The 16,281-nt window shown below is 37.5% G+C and overlaps 1 long non-coding RNA gene across 3 annotated transcripts in view; it reads left to right on the top strand.

Moving 5' to 3' along the window:
* Positions 1 to 16,281, top strand: part of LOC136031400 (uncharacterized) — a 56,234-nt gene that overhangs the window by 20,816 nt on the left and 19,137 nt on the right. The window lies entirely within an intron of this gene.

Raw genomic sequence — 16,281 nt, 5'->3', positions numbered from 1 at the left:
GTACTTTTGAGGCTTCAATCTTCTTCCCCCCATCCACCACTACAATACTACAGATTAAAGTTAATTTGTATTTTCCGATATACGTGCTTTTTGCATTACTAAATAAAAAAAGTGCTTGTTTATATCTGCCGTTTCGAAGGTTTTGACCCCCCCCCCCGAAAAAAAATTCCTGTGTACGTGTCTGACAACCATGATATTTCTTAACCTCAGATAGGAAAGTCTAGGTTTGACACTAAAGTCTAGGTCTGAAAGTCAGGTTTGACTCTTTCTCTCAACTATACTTTTTAAAACTGTAGAAAACTTTAGCGTAAAGAGCGGGACGTTGATGAGGAAGCAGCTCATTTCACATACGAAGTAATTTCTGTTCGTTTTAAGTTTTAATGTCGCTCCTTACTTTCAGTTAAAAAGAAACTTGTTTTTTTTTTTATTTATTATACAGTTGAGTTACAATAAGGTTCTAGCAACTGACATGAGAATAGTTATCAGTTGGAAGATTTAAATAACAAAAATTAAGGAAATTACGGTGTTGCTGAACATTATGTCTACACATTTATATTTAGTGCATAAACCATGCTGAGCAGTTTTTGGGCTAGAAATGATCCATTACTTGCCTAAGTAGTACACTGTAAAAAAAAAAATTCCAACAAAATTTTGGCCGGAATTTAAACAATAAAAAAATGCAATTTTTTGTTGAAAGTGTGATTCGTGTTGGAAGTCCAGCAAATTATTGAAATTATCAAGACTTAAATACTTTCCAGTAGAAAAAAAAAATGTAATTTTCAACATAAGTAGGTTTTATTAATCAAAATAATTTGGATTTCCACAGTAGAGTGAAATTTCTTGAATATATTAATCTATGCTGCCATTTCAAGCAAATTTATGGACAAATACGTTTAGTTTATAATTAATATTTTTGAGTAATGGAAGAATATTATAGGATTTTTTAATATTGTATGGTTTATGGAATAGTTACAGTGCATTAATAAAAGAGAAAAAATCTTTTTTTGCAGTTTCTAAATATAAACAAGACAGGATATGTGCAATTTTAGTATCATACTTGATGGCACAGCATGAATATACACACGAACAGTAGCAAAAATGTTCTCCAAAATGATACAGATTAAACCGCTCGTAAATGGATTTCCCCTTGTGCGTCTCAGCAATAGTTTCAGCTGCTACTTGGCATTCAGTTAGATCAAATCATGTCATTTGTCATTGCACGTGCGCGAAGGCGGAGTCATGAAGAGTGGTTTAGCTTGATGTGTTTCAAAATCTTTAATGGAGAGTCTAAGACTTTTCGCTGCTGTTCGTATATATATTTATGCTGTGACTTGACAGAATCATTTCTGCAATATGATCACTTAGCTTTGGAAAACTGTCAATTCCGCTAAACTCAATGATGAGTTGAAAAGTCTATCTTGGAACGGGAGAAGGACTGGTTTCTGGCTTATGTCGGAACTTGGATATTCATAACCGTTCCTGGCTGCTATTATGACAATCCGAATGGTTGTGGAATTGTTACTCTTTGTGATATTTCTATAAAGCTTATTCTAACAAATGGCTTATTATCAGTCGGGTATCGAAGGTCGTATCTCCGTAATTGTAAATTTTCAGAAGGCCAAAAAAACCTCACAACTTTTTATTTCCGCTTCGATAACCGTAAAGCAAAAATGGATTGATAAGTATTGATATTACATATCAATGTTTTCATCAATACATTTTAACATCAACATATTAATATATTTTTAAAGGGGGTGATTATCTGACAGGGTGCTTACATTTGAGAATCTTTCCATGGAGGAGTTTTCGTAGGGAAAGGGAATTTTCGATGCAGGGGAATCTGGATTTCCTGACAATAAATAAAAACTATCAGAAATTAAATTAGGAAAAACAAGTTTTTTCAACTAAAAGTAAGCAGCAACATTAAAACTTAAAAACAGAACAGAACTTACACAATTGAAACAAAAATTCAAACTTTAGCGTAAAGAGTGAGGTACTGAGGAGGGGGCAATCCCATATACGTAATAATTCCTGTTCTGTTTTTAAGTTTTAATGTTGCTCCTTACTTTCAGTTAAAAAACTTGTTTTTTAAAATTTAATATCATAAAACGATAATGAGTCCTTTGATTATTGCCTGTTTCCATGAAGATTATTAGAGGAATCATTCTGGATTTCCACTCATTGAAAAAAAAAAACAAGAACTAAGAGCTCATATGGCACTTGTGACGAGGTGGGAAGAGCCAAGAGCCAAGACCTCATATGGCATTATCTCTAGCAAAATTATAAGAATCAATAGATCGATTTGAAAGGAAAATCAGAGGCTTAATGTCGGCCGGGATTTAAAATAGCTCTGAGATACGAGGTCCTTCTAAATATCAAAATTTCCTTAAGGTCCGATCACCCACTCTTGAGTTAAAAATACCTCATTCTTTCAAATTTTTCCTCTCCCTTCAGCCAGCCAGATGGTCGAATCGGGGAAAAAGACTTTATCAAGTCAATTTATGCATATCCCTGACACGCCTACCAATTTTCATCGTCCTAGCATGTCCAGAACTACCGAAGTCGCCAAAGCACTGGACCTTCGCAGATCCAGTCCGGCTATGTCAATCACGTATCTATGACATTTGCTTATTTTACCCACCAAGGTTCATCCTGACCTCTTCAATCTAAGCGTTTTCCAAGATTTCCAGTTACCCCTCCAACTCCCCCAATGTCACCAGATCTGGTCGGAATTTGAAATAAGAGCTCTGAGACATGAGTTCCTTCTAAATATCAAATTTCATTAAGATCCAGTCACCCGTTCTTAAGTTAAAAATACCTCAGTTTTTCTAATTTTTCCGAATTAAAACCCTCCCCAACTCCCCCAAAGAGAGCGGATTCAGTTCGGTTATGTCAATCACGTATCTAGGACTTGTGCTTATTCTTCCCACAAAATTTTATCCTGATCTGTCCGTTCTAAGCGTTTTCCGAAATTTCCGGTTTCCCCTCCAACACCCCCAATATCACCGGGTACGGTCGAGATTTAAAATAAGAGCTCTGAGACACGAGGTCTGTCTAAATATCAAAATTCATTAAGATCCGATCACCCATTCGTAAGTTTAAAATACCTTATTTTTTCAATTTTTCCTCTCCTTCCAGCCCCCCAGATGGTCGAACCGAAGAAACGACTGTTATCAAGTCAATTTGTGCAGGTCCCCGACACACCTACCAATTTTCATCGTCCTATCACGTCCAGAAGTACTGAACTCACCAAAGTACCGGAAATCCCCCCCAACTCCCCCAAAGAGAGCGGATCCGTTCCAATTGTGTCAATGACGTATCTAGAACTTGTGCTTATTCTCCCCATCAAGTTTCATCCCGATCTCTCCGCTCTAAGCGTTTTCCGAGATTTCCAGTTTCCAAGATTTCTGTTTCCCCCTTAAACCCCCATGTCCCCAAATCCGATTCTAATTGGAAACTGAGCATCTGAGATATAAGACATGTCTATATATCAAGTTTCATTAAGATCCGATCACCCATTCTTAAGATAAAGATACCTCAATTTTCACTATTTCCAAGATTTCCGGTTTCCCCGTCCAACTCCCCCTCCAATATCACCGGATCTGGTCGAGATTTAAAACAAGAGCTCTGAAGCACAATATCCTTCTAAATATCAAATTTCGTTAAAATCTAATCACCCGTTCTTAAGTTACAAATAACTCATTTTTTCTATTTTTTCAAATTCCCCCCCCCCAACTCCCCCAAAGAGAGTGGACCCGGTCTGGTTATATAAGTCACGTATTTTGGACTTGTGCTTATTCTACCCATCAAGTTTCATCCTGATCTCTCCACGCTAAGCGTTTTCCAAGATTTCCGGTCCCCCCCCCAACTCCCTCCAATGATACTGGATCCGGTCGGGACTTAAAATAAGAGATTGGAGTCACGAGGTCCTTCTAAATATGATATTTCTTTAAGATCCGATCGCTCCTTCGTAAGTTAAAATACCCCATTTTTCTAATTTTTCAGAATTAAACCTCCCCCCAACTCCCCCAAAGAGAGCGCATCCATTCCGGTTATGTCAATCACGTATCTAGGACTTGTGCTTATTTTTGCCACCAAGTTTCATCCCGATTCCTCCACTCTAAGCGTTTTCCAAGATGTTAGGTTTCCCCCTCAACTCCCCCCAATGTCACCAGATCCGGTCGGGAGTTAAAATAAGAGCTCTGAAACACAATATCCTTCTAAATATCAAATTTCATTAAGATCCGATCACCCATTCGTAAGTTAAAAATGCCTCATTTTTTCTAATTTTTCTGAATTAACCGCCCCCCCCCCAGGTGATGAAATCGGGGAAACGACTATTTCTAATTTATCTGGTCTGGTCCTTGATACGCCCGCCAGATTTCATCGTCCTAGCTTATTTGGAAGTGCCTAAACTAGCAAAACCGGGACCGACAGACAGACCGACAGAATTTGCGATCGCTACATGTCACTTGGTAAATACCAAGTGCCATAAAAATATAAGGTGCGCCTTTCATGTTTCAGTTCAAAGATAGATTGTTCATCCTGATATCCTCTAATATTAATATTTGTATTTATAACTCGGCTTTTTCGGATTTTCCACGAACTTGTTTCTACGGTTTACAAGCCAAGTTGGAAATATGAAACTGGATTGTAGAAACGCAGCCGATTCAAAATATTCAAAAGGCAATTAGGGATAATGAGGGGGTGAGAAATAGTGATACGCCCAGCTGCCTCTTCTAAGTTAAACATTTTTAGTTTATGTGCCGACAACCAAAGCCGCATCCACGGGGGGTATAGCGTTTGAACCCTGCCCCAACCTCAAAATTCTGGAAGAATCGAAAAATGTGTCAAAATGTATTTAAACAAATTTTTGCCAAGCTTTTTAAGCTTTATTTGTAAACCCCTCCCCAACAAAAATAAAATCCCCCCCAACAGAAATCTTGGTTACGCCCTTGATGACAACGTATTGGGACATTGGTTTTGGTTTCTTTATTGCCCAAATCAGTTTTTTTTTTTTAGCTTTTGAAATAGCTTATTATTTTAGTTAAACGGTCCTTGTGTTTCTGGAGTCATTCTTAAATAACTGGAACAAAAAGTCAAACTTTAGCGTAAGATGCTAAAGTTTAACCCCTCTCATATACATAATAATTTCTCCGTTTTAAGTTTTAATGTTGCTTTTTACTTTCAGTTAAAAAAAACTTGTTGTTTAGTTATTTAATATACAAGTTATAGAGGCACAGAGGCATATCCACCGTTTATTTGCGTTTAGTCCATATGTTTCTCCCTTTGATTTAATTCGCTTGTTTAGCATCATGAATAAACATGATAAAATGAGTGGGACACGATTAAGACAGCAGAAAGTACTTTTTTTGCAATTAAAGTTAGGTTGAGACCAAAAGGCGCAGAAATCACATTGTATATAAATTTAGGAGCGAATTTTGACCCTTTAGTTTTTATCCTTGTCCATAGAGAACAAAAAGAAAAAAAAGGCGAACAGAGCATCTGGGTCAGGGCTGCCAAATTTATTTTAAGGAGTGTGTCATATTTTTCCGAAAATGTGCTTTTAGTGTCATCTCAGATTCCATAATGTGTCACAAAATGTGTCATATTTTTTCGCTACAAGTGATATCATATTTAATTGTCAAATCTTTATTTAGAGTTTTGAATATATAATCTTTTCAAAATCAGTTTAAAAAGGAGTAAAGTTAACCTTATCATATTATCTTTGGATCATGACCTTTTTGTGACGTCATGAAAGAAATAGAAACATTCGATTAAATTAATGTTACACACTAAGAATTTGTGTCTGGGCGGCCAACGAGGCAAGTTTACATTTATAAAAGTTTTAGGGACAATCAATTCCGACAGCAAATTGAAAATAGACTTTTCGTATGACGTCGTAATCGTAATCGGCTTTATTGGCTGAGCTTTTTATTTGCTCAATATGTAAGCCATTCAACCAGCTTCAATCCAGTATTTTTGTCATATTTTTTGGTGCCTTTTCAGGGATTATGCTGAAGGAAAGACATATCTGGAAATTTGTAATCTTGTCCGAGGTTGGATACCCCTCCTGTACTCCTAAAAATGGGAGTTGCTGCTTATGCACACAGCTTTGCCAAACTGCATGCTGTCTAGTTTTTACTGTTAAGTAGGTACCAGTTGGCTACATCAAATACTCAATCAAGAAGCCAATTAAGTTCAGATACTCAGCGTGCATTTTGATTTGAAATTTCCGCCTATGGCTGTTTTTTTCGCGTGGTTTAAATTTTAAATACGGTGATGGCATCTGTCCTGTATTGTCATCTGTCATCTGTTCTCCACTGTTTGTGTACTACTGCCACCGTTAGGCAGCGCTATTCCCTTCCATTAATTAAATAAAAAAAAACTAATTTTTTTTTAGCTGAAAGTAAGGAGCGACATTAAAACTTAAAACGAACAGAAATTACTCCGTATATGAAATGAGTTGTCCCCTCCGCAATCCCTCGCTCTTAACGCTAAAGCTTTTAATTGTTTTAAAAAGCAGAATTGTGGCAAAGAGTCAAACTTTAGCGTAAAGAGCGAGGGATTGCGGAGGGGACAACTCATTTCATATACGGAGTAATTTCTGTTCGTTTTAAGTTTTAATGTCGCTCCTTACTTTCAGCTAAAAAAATTAGTTTTTTTATTTAATTTCTGAACGTTTTTGAATTAATGCATGTTTGGTTTTGGCTCTCCGCGCATAAATTATTAAAATGAAATTTGTATATTAATTCTTTTTTTGGCTAAATGGCTTTCTCTTAGTTTTGATCAGACGATTTTGAGAAATAAGGGGTGGAGAAGGAGGCCTAGTTGCCCTCCAATTTTTCGGTTACTTAAAAAGGCAACTAGAACTTTTAATTTTTAACGATTTATTAGTAAAAAATATACGTAACTTAAGAATTAACTTACGTAACAAACTTTCATAACCTTATATTTTTAATATGTATACGAGGGGGTTTGTACCCTCGTTAATACCTCGCTCTTTACACTAAATCGTAAGTTTTGTCCCAATTCTTTAAGAATGACCCCTGAATCAGAAAGGCCGTAGAATAAATAGTTGAAATTACTAAAAATACTTTAGCATAAAGAGCAAGGTATTTATCTCCTCCTAAATACCTCGCTCTTTATGCTAAAGTATTTTTAGAACCCCTCATATGCGTAATAATTTCTGTTCGTTTTAAGTTTCAATGCTACTTCTTCCTTTCATTTGAAAAAACGTTTTCATGTTTATTTTTCATTGTTTTCTTATAGTAATGCTAGAGAATCCTGCGCCCTTTTCATTGAATTTTTCTTCCCCCATGACAGATTCCTCCAAGGAAAGATCCTCCAACATAGCCCCTCTCCTCAGCCCCACCCCCAAACAAAATAAAATCCCCCTGAAAACGTCTGTACACTTCCCAATAACCATTACTATATGTAAACACTGGTCAAAGTTTGTAACTTGCAGCCCCTCCCCCAGGGATTGTGGGGGAGTAAGTCATCCCCAAAGACATAGTTATTATGGTTTTTGACTATGCTGAACAAAATGGCTATCTCAAAATTTTGATCCGTTGACTTTGGGAAAACAATGAGCGTGGGAGGGGGCCTAGATGCCCTCCAATTTTTTTGGTCACTTAAAAAGGGCACTAGAACTTTTCATTTCCGTTAGAATGAGCCCTCTTGCGACATTCTAGGACCACTTGGTCGATACGATGACCCCTGGGGAAAAAAAAAAAAAACAAATAAACACCCACCCGTGATTTGTCTTCTGGCAAAAAATACAACCACATTTGTGTCGATAGGAGCTTGAAACTTCTACAGTGGGGTTCTCTTATACGCTGAATCTGATGGTGTCATTTTCGTTAAGATCCTACGACTTTTAGGGGGTGTTTCCCCCTATTTTCCTAAATAAGGCAAATTTTCTCAGGCTGGTAACTTTTGATGGGTAAGACTAAACTTGATGAAACTTATATATTTAAAATCAGCATTAAAATGCGATTCTTTTGATGTAGCTATTGGTATCAAAATTCCATTTTTTAGAGTTTCGGTTACTATTGAGCCGGGTCGCTCCTTACTACAGTTCGTTACCACGAACTGTTTGATTTGTAGCTTTTCTGGAGGTAGAAAATTGAAATTTTACTTTTCTTTTATTACCATTTAAAAATCAAGACTAGGATGACAAAAATGTGTCATTTTTTTGAAAAAATGTGTCCTTTTTTTTAAAAATGTGTCATTTTTGTCGGTTGTGTCATTTTTTATTGAAAAATGTGTCATTTTCGTCGGTCGTATCATCATTTCGTCTGAATGTGTCATTGTTTCACGCAACATCAAATTGTGTCATTTTGACACAAAATGTGTCAATTTGGCAGCCATGGTCTGGGTCCCACTCAGAGGCGTGTTGAGAAGTTTATCTCAGGAGAGAGTAGCGTTTTCTGAGAGGCAGAGATTCTGATAATGACAAAAAAGGGGAGGGACTGCTGCTTGTAAATCGTCACCATTCATAAAACGTATTTTTTGTAGAATACATACATTTAGTCAAACGTTTTCCCATAACTAACTTTGTTGGAATAATTCTCAATTGTTTTCCATTTGAATATTATTTTGGACACAATTAAATTGGAAGCAAGTCTAAAAGCCCAATAGATATAAAATTTATAAACATAATGAGAATTTTATTACCAAAGTGTTTATTTCACAAAAATGGATGAATCACACCGTTTCTCTTTCTATTTTTCTTCTTTCAAATCCCACCAAATAGTTAATATTATTGAAATGTTTTTGGTTACTAAAATTTTTTTTCGACTTGAGCATGCTAACCAGGGAAAGAAGTGGAAAAAGTATTTACCCAGTACATTATATTGCAGCCTAGTAATATATTTTACTTCTACAGGATATGTCGGTTCTCTTCACTCGCTGTGTTCACTTTCCGTATATGAGAATGAATCCTAGCATGCTAATTCAATTACTTCATGTAAAGTTTGCAATGAAATTATAAAATTTTTGGATGTTTTCAATCAAAATATTTTATCATGGCGCAACAAGTAAAGAACAATAGGGCTTCATCGTATTATTGTTTTTTTTTTTTTATGGAAGGAGTTGCCGTGGAAACTTTGGTGGGGGCTCATTCAATTAGAAATTGAAAGTTAAAGCACTCTTGATAAGAATCAAAGTGATTCATGGCACCAGCCCCCCTCACACGCCTGTTTTGGCTGCTCATACCCAAAAGACATCTGATCAAAATTAGTCATTTTGTTCAAAATAATCGGAGTGTTCTGAAATTGTACCTTAATACGCTTAGTCTTTTCAGGCACACGCACAATCTAGAACTCCCCCTCCCCCTCCCCAATGATAAACCCTTTGTTTGGAGAGTAGGCAAATAGCATAATTCAGAATCCATTCCCTGGGGCTCTAACGGGCATAGCCTCCCCGGAGGCATAGTTATTAAACCTTTGGATTATTTAGTACAAAATGGGTATTTCAAAATTTTAATTAGTTTGACAGAACATCAAAAAACGAAGAGAGGGAGTGGTCATTCAGCCTTCAAGCACTTGAACATAATTACTCAAACATAATTACCTCCACAGTTTGCACATTTATAATGTCTTTACACACTGCGTAAATCCGACCGGAATTCCGCTCATTCCTTTTCGAACGATTTAACAAATTATAATCAATCAAGTGCAGCATTTATGGCGCGTAATTCAAATTGCGCAAAAAACGCGTAATATAAGAATAGAAGTCCTGTGGTGGCGCAGTGGATTTGACCTTAGCTTGGTAATACTGGACCCAGAGATCGAATCACGCTGCAGGAATGCACTGCAGGGCCGACGCAGGGACCTTAGTAGTCAAAGAGCGCCTTAATTCTTAAATCTATATATATAAAAATAAGGTGTCTGTCGGTGTGTCTGTCTGTGGATCAGGTGACGTCATGTTTCTGTGTTGACTGACGTCATGAAATTAGTTGTCGTCATTTTTGCTTTGACGGTGACGTCATTCAAGATATTTAAGACATTTGTTCACGTAGAAATCTATTAATGTTTAAGTTTACAATGACTGATGAACTTACAATGGCAAAAGCCGATGAAGATGCTCAAAGAGTCTATGCCAAAAAACTTGCTGCTGATAGAGGCTTGAGGCTGATAGAGAAAGAAAGAACAGAAAGCGTGCCGAGGAATCAAAAGAACAGCAAGGAAACAGGCTTGAGGCTGATAGAGAAAAAAAGAACAGAAAGCGTGCCGAGGAACTACCAGAGCAACGCGGAAGCAGACTTGCTGCTAAAAGAGAAGGTGAAAAAAGAAGGCGTGCCGAGGAATTACAAGAACAGCAAGAAATCAGGCTTGCTGCTGATAGAGAAAGTAAGAAAAGAAAGCGTGCCGAGGAATCACAAGAACAGCAAGAAATCAGGCTTGCTGCTGATAGAGAAAGTAAGAAAAGAAAGCGTGCCGAGGAATCAGAGCAACCTGAAAGTTATCGCCTGGCATTCAGGTACAACCCAGTCGATGATTATAGCTTGAGTAGATGTGTTCAAATCGGGACAATGTCTAAAATTTGTCCCTATTGCAAGGCCTTGAAATTCAATGGTGAAACAATGGGAATGTGTTGCGCCTCAGGAAAAGTTAAACTTCCTCTATTGGCTGCACCACCAGAGCCATTGAAGACGAATGAATGCTTGCCTGAAAAATTCTAATTTATGGGCACACGTAAAAATATTAAAATTAACTACAAATATGCGTGTCCGATTGCAAAACGATGACTCTGGTCAAACATTTTCAGATCAATTGCTGACAATTGGAAACGGAAAGCTCCCAGTAGACTCAATTTCAGGACGTATACAACTACCTGCTGATTTCTGTAATTTAGTGACGTCCAAAAATGAATTGATTGAAAAAGTATTTCCGAATATTCTAAAAAATTATAAAAATAATAAATGGCTAAGTGAAAGAGCGATTCTCGCACCCAAAAATATAGACGTCCACGAAATCAACAATATTGTTTTGACCAAGATTCGAGACCAGGCAGTCCTTTACAAGTCAGTCGACACAGTTTTGGAACCAAATGAAGCGGTTAATTATCCATCTGAATTTTTAAATTCCATAGATCTTTCAGGGTTTCCACCACACGTGCTACAACTAAAAATAGGCGTACCAATAATACTTTTAAGAAATATAAACCCACCAAAGCTTTGCAATGGCACTCGACTTGCCGTAAAAAAAACAATGGAAAACCTAATAGAGGCCACAATCTTGACAGGGCCTTTTGAGGGTGAGGATGTTCTTATTCCTCGCATTCCCATGATTCCAACGGATCTGCCTTTTCAATTTAAAAGATTGCAATTCCCAATTCGATTAGCATTTGCAATCACCATTAACAAAGCTAAAGGTCAATCATTAGAAAAATGTGGTATAGATCTTAATACTGATTGTTTTTCCCATGGACAATTGTACGTTGCATGTTCGAGGGTCGGTAAACCTGACAATCTATTTATATGCAGCGACAATTGGACAGCGAAGAATGTTGTATATTCGCAAGTTTTACGCAGTTAATTTGTATTGTATCTATCTATCTATCTATCTATATAAAAACGAGTTCGTTGCATGTTCGAGGGTCGGTAAACCTGACAATGTATTTATATGCAGCGACAATTGGACAGCGAAGAATGTTGTATATTCGCAAGTTTTACGCAGTTAATTTGTATTGTATCTATCTATCTATCTATCTATATAAAAACGAGTTGTGTGGATGCATGTTTGTTTGTTTGTAAAAAGAGCGTTTGCATATGACGTCATTATTAGTACATACGGCTTTGTATATGCACAGACAATGGGAAAGCCAAGAATGTTGTTTATTCGCAATTTTTACGTAGTTTGAAACACATATATAAATCTATCTATATTCACAGGTGGGACACAGGGACAATGGCGCATAACTAATATGGCACGTAACGACTTACGCGCGCGGGGGGGCTTGGGGGGGCGCGAAACGCCCCACCAACTAGGTGTTGGGGTGGCGCGAAGCGCCACCCCAACAGCTAGTAACAATATAAGAATAGAATCCCGGAGAACAATACTTGCGAATTTGGCTATCGCACTGATTCTCATAAGACGTAGAAGACGGAAAAACATGATCCTTGATACTGTCAAACCAAGGACGAAGGGAAGATGGTGGATCAGGCCAACATGGCAGGTAGGCTAGACTAGGTTTCATTTTTCTGTGTGTGTAAGGCAAAAACTTGAAGAAATATGTTCAAATTGTAATCTCAAATTTTCACTATGGCCTAAAGACGAGCATAGAATGGAACAATCTTGAATTTATATAACACTGAAAAATTTACACTGATAATGCATAATCATGTGAGCCTTACCTTCAACAGAAAGTTGGTTTGCAATAGAAGCCCATATTAAGCCTTTCTTCTTCGATTTTTTTGGAGCCAGGATCAGCAGGGTCATATAAGCTGGGTTGCCCTAGCACCAAAATAAATAGATCCAAAACTTTCTGACCGACACTCATATTATTAATTTTTGGAAACTATGCTCAAAAAACCGACCAGATTTGGCAAACCCAAGCAGACTGGAGGAAAAATTTTCAAGCAAAAATCTGGTCAGAACATCTACTCGGTTTTTACAATCTGCTCTGATTTACACAATGTGTAAATACACTCTTAGGTGACAAAATGCAAGGCGAGTCTCTATCTGAGTCAAGGGAACCGGCATATCGCGCCCATTTTGGTGTTACATTGGAGCAAGACGACTGGATATGTTCAGGGGACCGGCAAATGTTACAAGAACGGAGAATCGCCTTGAACTCGTAAACGCGTAGGTTTTCATATCCTACTTTAAGACCGTATCTGGATACTATGGCTCTTGACACTGCATCAGAGAATTCAAATTTTATTACAGTGGATCTCCCTAGCCTAGAGGCGTCAAAAACACCAGGGCAGGATATCAGGTGAGATAATTCGAAATCGCTTGGAATTACCTTCAAGAGGCCGTAAAACTTCTTAGTTTACACTTTCACAGAAGAGCCAGTTATCGCTCCGGTTACTGGTAAACGGAAATCTTCTACCCTCCCAGAGCCTGTCTCTTTCATACCGTTTACCCCCTAACCTGACAATTTTCTCTGCAGAGCTTATGGCAATTAAGTTTTCACTTCGAGCCATATCAAGCCAAACAGAGAGCAAACACCAGAAGTATATTGTCTGCTCTGATTCACTTTCAGCTCTGGATTACCTCTCACACCAGCAACACCAAGCAAGAAATGTTGCCATTGAGATTGAAAATTTGGTTACTCAACTTGCAAAAAAGGGTATATCTGTTCTATTCATATGGGTTCCAGCACACTGTGGTATAACAGGAAACGAACTAGCAGATCAGGCTGCAAAACAAGCCTCCCAAATAGGCCTGATCACCCAAACCCCTATCACTGGTCCTGAACTTCTTTCTTCAATTAGCTCAAAAATTTTTGAAGAAGAAGAGGCCTGGCTCCATTCTTCTCATACTCAGCTCCTCGATCTTTATGATTATTAAATAAAAAAAACAAGTTTTTTTAACTGGAAGTAAGGAGCGACATTAAAACTTAAAACGCACAGAAATTACTTCGTATATGAAAGAGGCTGCTACCTCATCAACGCCCCGTTCTTTACGCTAAAGTTTGACTCTTTCTCTCAATTCTTCTTTTTAAAACAGTAAAAAAATTTAGCGTAAAGAGCGGGGCGTTGATGAGGTAGCAGCCTCTTTCATATACGAAGTAATTTCTGTGCGTTTTAAGTTTTAATGTCGCTCCTTACTTCCAGTTAAAAAAACTTGTTTTTTTTTTATTTAATTTCTGAACGTTTTTGAATCAATGCATGTTTTGATTTTGGCTCTCCGCAGAGGAATAATCAAAACGAAATTTGCATATTTTTTTTTTTTTTGCTAAATAGCTTTCTCGTAATTTTGATCGAATGATTTTGAGAAAAAAAGAGCGGGGGACGAAGCCTAGTTGCCCTCCGATTTTTTGGTTAATTAAAAAAGCAACTAGAACTTTTAATTTTTTACGAATATTTTTATTGGTAAAAGATTTACGTAACTTATTAATTAGCTTACGTAAAGAACTTTTGTATTCTCATGTTTTTATTGCATATATGAGGGGATTCGCCCCATCGTCAGCACCTCGCTCTTTACACTAAAGCTTAGATTTTGTCCCAATTCATTAAGAATGACCCCTGAATCTCAAAAGCCGTAGAATAAATAGTTGAAATTACTAAAAATACTTTAGCGTAAAGAGCGAGGTATTAGAAGAAGGTGAGCCCCTCATATGGGTAATAATTTCTGTTTGTTTTAAGTTTTATTGCTGTTCCTTACTTCCAGCTGAAAAAGCTTTTTCACATTTATTTTTTAATTGTTTTTTTTTTTAAATAATGCTAGTAAATCCTGCTCTCCCTTCATGGAAATTTTCTTCTCCCATGACAAATTCTCGATGGAAAGTTCCCCCAGCATATCCCTCTCTTCTCAACCCCTCCCCCCAACCAAAAAAATCCTCCTAAAAACGCCTGTATACTTCCCAATAACCATTACTATATGTAAGCACAGGTCAAAGTTTGTAACTTGTTGCCCCTCCCACGGGGACTGTGGGGGAGTAATTCGTCCCCAAAGACATAGTTATAAGGTTTTTCGACTACACTGAATAAAATGGCTATCTCAGAATTTTGATCCGTTGACTTTGGGAAAATAATTAGCGTGGGAGGGGGCCTAGGTGCCCTCCAATTTTTTTGGTCACTTAAAAAGGGCACTAGAACTTTTCATTTCCGTTAGAATGAGCCCTCTTGCAACACTCTAGGACAACTGGGTCGATACGATCACCCCTGGGAAAAAAAAAACAAAAAAAAACAAAAAAACAAAAAAACAAATAAACACGCATCCGTGATCTGCCTTGTGGCAAAAAATGCAAAATTCCACATTTTTGTAGATAGGAGCTCGAAACTTCTACAGTAGGGTTCTCTGATACGCTGAATCTGATGGTGTGATTTTCGTTAAGATTCCATGACTTTTAGGGGGTGTTTCCCCCTATTTTCTAAAATAACGCAAATTTTCTCAGGCTCGTAACTTTTGATGGGTAAGACTAAACTTGATGAAACTTATATATTTAAAACCAGCATTAAAATGCGATTCTTTTGATGTAGCAATTGGTATCAAAATTCCATTTTTTAGAGTTTTGGTTACTATTGAGCCGGGTCGCTCCTTACTACAGTTCGTTACCACGAACTGTTTGATAAGCAGCCTTCAAAAGAAATGTACCTCACTTCTCGCATCCTTTCTACCTGCCTATTTCGTCTTAGATTTGGCCATGCAAAGACAAAATCAACACTATTCCAGTGGAAAATGGCTCCATCCCCCAACTGTGACACTTGTGGAGTGTATGAAGATATACGCCACATCATCTTTAACTGTAGAAAATACGAAAGAGAGAGAAGTACTAAGAAATTGCTGTGAGAAGGCATTTAGTGCGTTCACAATGCGTTCTGTTCTGGGACATCACACGTCTCTTCCTTGGGCTAAAAAACTAAGCACAAACCTATTAGGCAGATTTGTTAAGACTACTGGTTTGGTTCATTCCCTATAATCTGTTCTGGCTCAGTGAATAATGACTAAGTGACACCCAAGCAAGCTAGTGATCATAGAAGGCACAGAACAACTAAGTGATACGAACGCATATGACCTATTGGTCGAACGCGTCAAACCCCAAACAACAACAACAACAACGGAAATCTTCGGCAACTGACTTATCTATATTAATAATCAGTTTGTCACGTACAGGACGTATACCAGTGACTGATTCATGACATTTATCAGATCTATCACAACTTTTCGTTTTATTTGGTCTGAGAGAGTAGGGGGAAGGCTCGACACAACAATAGTAGCATGCAGGCCGGGCATTGCAGGCTATGACAGTTGCGGGTAATTCAATTCATAAGCATCCAGCTTTGTCGCAACGACCTTGAGTAGTTTTTCCACTCGATTAACCTTTGTAGAAAGCCTAGAGTAAGCCCACTCGGGCAGAATGGGAATCTCAGTAGGAGACTTGATAAAATAAATCGGAGTCGATACCTCTTCAGAGTCCAATATTTTAATAAGGTCAAGAATATCTTGAAATTATTTGTAGAAGCTTTCGTGCCGATGTTCCGTGAGCAATTATCGTTAGTCGCAAACCTTCGCCCAATTTTTTTTTCTTTTAGCAACAACACCGCATTCAAATAAGTCTATTGTGTTTTGAATAATAATATCGTCTTGAATTCCTTCTTCTCAG

The sequence above is a fragment of the Artemia franciscana genome, chromosome 9 (assembly GCF_032884065.1).
Source record: "Artemia franciscana chromosome 9, ASM3288406v1, whole genome shotgun sequence".
NCBI classification, from domain to species: Eukaryota; Metazoa; Arthropoda; class Branchiopoda; order Anostraca; family Artemiidae; genus Artemia; species Artemia franciscana.
The sequence above is the reverse complement of the archived record's forward strand: the minus strand, read 5'-3'. Positions and strand labels throughout refer to the sequence as shown.